We start from the raw sequence: 3877 nt of genomic DNA, 5'->3' as shown, positions 1-3877 counted from the left end.
TTGAAATGGTGGGTAAGAGAGTGTATGTACCATGTTAGTTTTGGACTGGGAAATTTTAAGGAATTTTCTCTGGAGCTGAAACATTGCTACAAATCAGTATTTCCACTAAAATCCAAAATGATTACTTCAGTCGGGTGCATAAATGCTGCAGTTTGATTCTATTGAATACCCACTATGTTCTTGCACTGGGCCAGATGGTGAGAGAAATACAAAGACACAAGTCCATATCTCCAAGAAGTTTACATTCTTTTGGGGGAAGATGACATCTAAATATATATTATATGTGTGTGTGATACATTTGTCTCTGCATTGTATATATACACAGCTATATTTATATGTGCACGTGTATATTCATATATACATGTGTACACATTTAAAGGTACTTCACACACATATGTGTATATACATAAATTATGGGTATCTAATACCCATCTAATATATGCTATATCTATATGCACATCATACACATATGTAATACATACATGTATGATAAAAATGAGAATAAGCACATTAGAGAGGTACACAAATCTATAACATATCCAACAACAGAAAGATCATAGGGTTTTGGACCTAGAGCTGGAAGAATCTTTAATATAATCTAATTTAACCCTTCATTTTACAAATCTGGAAACCACAGCCTAGAGAGATTAAAAGACATGCCCTTAGATTTACACCCAGGTTCTTTGACTTTAAATTCAGCACCAAACCAATGTCCCATGTTTTATTTATGTCTTGGGAGATAGGGGAGGCTCTTAGAGGAGGCTGAACCCAACCTTGACTTTCAAGATTGGGAATGATTTCAGCACAATAGATGGCACAAGGGATTGAATTTTGGGCACAATGGTTGGCATATGTGAAAACACTTTAATTCTTATAACCAGTATCATAAAAGGGAGGGGGCAGGACAAAGTGTAAAAGAGAACTAGACTGTCCTGGGCCAGGAGGCCTGATTCTGCCTAAATGTCCTTACTCTGCTACAAATTAGCAAAGTTACTTTGAGCAAGTCAGTCTCTCCAGTCTTAGTAGATGACCACTAAAGTCCTTTTCAGCTCTAACATTTGTAATTGCTTAAATTTTTCTTAGGAAGGGTCCATGGAAAGGCAAATTTAAAATTAATTGGAAACTAAATAATCAAATCCTTCAAAACTGATGGGTCAAAAAAGAAATCATAGAAACAATTGAGGACTTCATTAAAGAGAACAATAATGAAGAGACATCATGTATAACCCTATGGGATATAGCCAAAGCAGTACTCAGAGGAAAATTTATATCTCTGAGTGCCTATAACAATACGATAGAGAGGGAGGAGATCAATGAATTGGGCTTGCAACTTAAAAAATTACAAAAAGAAAAAAATTAAAATGCCCAGATAAAAACTAAATTGGAAACTCTAAAAATTAAAGGAGAAATTAATTAAATTGAAAGTAAAAGAACTATTGAACTAATAAATATGACTAAGAGCTGGTACTTAAAAAAACAAATAAAATATATAAAGTACTGGTTAATATAATTTAAAAAAGAAAGAAGAGAATCAAATTAACATTATCAAAGATGAAAAGGGTGATCTCACATCTAATGAAGAGGAAATTATTAAGAACTATTTTTCCCAATTACATGGCAATAAATATAACAACCTGGGTGAAATGGGTAAATATTTACAAAAATATAAATTGCCTAGATTAACAAAAGAGGAAATAGAATACTCAAATAATCCCATCTCAGAAAAAGAAATTGAACAAGCCATCAAAAAACTCTCTAAGAAAAAATCACCAGTCCTAGATGGATTTACAAGTGAATTCTATCAAACATTTAAAAAACAATTAATCCTAATACTATACAAATTATTTGACAAAATAAGCAAAGAAGGAGTCTTACCAAATTCTTTTTATGACACAAATATGGTATTGATTCCAAAGTCAGGCAGATCAAAAATGGAGAAAGAAAACTACAGAACAATCTCCTTAATGAACATAGATACAAAAATCTTAAATAAAATACTAAATACTACAGCAAGTGATCACAAAGATTATGAACTATGACCATGTGGGATTTATACCAGGAATGCAAGGATAGTTTCATATTAGGAAAACCATCAGCATAATTGACCATATCAATAATCAAATCATCTGAGATCACATGATTCTCTCAATAGATGCAGAAAAAGCCTTTGACAAACTACAACACCTATTCCTTTTGAAAACACTAGAAAGTATAGCAATAGAAGGGTCATTCTGCAAAATAGTAAACAGTATACATTTAAAACCATCAGCAAGTATCATCTGCAATGGTTAGACTCTTTCCCAATAAGATCAGGAGTGAAACAAGGATGCCCATTATCACCGCTATTATTCAATATTGTACTAGAAACAGTAGCAGTAGCAATTAGAGAAGAAAATTTTTCATAGGAAGAAGATCTCTGAGGTCCCATCCAGCTCTGAAATTCCATGAACCGGTGGCTCCAAGTGATCTGTGTATAAAAGCAGCTTTCGTCCTTTCCTAAGATTTTGGCTAAAGTTGTCAGACCAGAGTATGAATGCCTAATGAAGAGAACCATCCCAGTAATTCAGTACTGGCTGATGATATTGATAAAAAGAGGATCAAGAGAAAATTTTAATCACGTCACAGACTAATTGTTCTACTTTTTCATTACCCCTTGGTTTCAGCAACATCCAAAATGGCACCATGCGCTTTCAAAAACTGAGAGAATGCATTTGGGAATAGCATCAGCACCTGAGTGGGGGTGGACTGTATGGGGGAAGATTGAGAGTTCTGAAGGCTGAGTCAAAAAAAAGCATCTGCTGGGCCCAGCCTGGAGGGGGAAGGGTAGTGTAGGCTGCTGAGACTAGATAAGGACTTGGCCCATTTAAAGAAAAAAAAAAGTTTAGGACTTGTCCCTTTAAATATGTGACAGCCTAAAAATAGGAATCCTGTTGAGATATCTTATGTGTAAATAGATGTAATTGATTGCTCACTAGCCAAACTTCAGATAATCTTTTCAAAGAATAGTACTTTGTAATCTTTAGCTTGGAATTGATGTCATAAATCAGCTGAACAGAAAGGTGCTGAAATGCTTTAGGAAAAAAAGAGATAAATGTTTAACCACCAACGTGCTTGTCTGCATCTTTTTTGCCTCCAGAAAGAGGGGTATTTAGAGACTCTCTCTCCAGTGTCCCACTCCAATCCTCATGGTCTGGAGAGTGACCGTGGGATTAACCTAATATTAAAGAAACTTGTCTAGGGCATTGCCCTAACCACATGCAAATGTTTGCCCTAAGATAGGACAGTGGAGCAGTCATGGAGGAGGGCCTCTGCTATGGTGCCTCCATTAATCATCTTAAACATGAAAACGCAGGACAGCACTGCTGATCTTAGAGCCTGCTTATTGAAATTACAATGTGTTGGCTGGAAAATACACTGTGTATCTTTACTGCTAATCCAAGGGAGCCTTTTTATATCTGTGCAGCTCAAGTTCCAGATAAAACTAATTTATAGTGTCAAAAGCCCTCGCCACCGAGAAAGTCGAAATAACACTATCACAATGGAGAAAAGGTCCCAATAATTTTGAGTTGACATGAAGTCACAGCCAAACTACAGCTACTTTGTTGGTCTGAAGCCTGGGGGCTGTTGATGTCCATTATGTTTTGAAATGATGCTTTCACTGGTAGCTCTATTAGAGGTCCCAAATGGGTATAAAAATTCTTGTTGCCTTGTTACTCCTTCTTAAGGCACAGAGTTTCCTTGAATGGGTGGGATGATCAGCCTCAGCCAGTCTTTACAAGTCTTCTTACTGTTGACAAATTTAGAACTAGAAAGGGCCTTCAAGATTATCCAGTTCAGCCCCCAACTTTATAGATGAGAAGATGAATGACTAGCTCAG

This window comes from Monodelphis domestica, chromosome 3, assembly GCF_027887165.1.
Source record: "Monodelphis domestica isolate mMonDom1 chromosome 3, mMonDom1.pri, whole genome shotgun sequence".
NCBI classification, from domain to species: Eukaryota; Metazoa; Chordata; class Mammalia; order Didelphimorphia; family Didelphidae; genus Monodelphis; species Monodelphis domestica.
The sequence above is the reverse complement of the archived record's forward strand: the minus strand, read 5'-3'. Positions refer to the sequence as shown.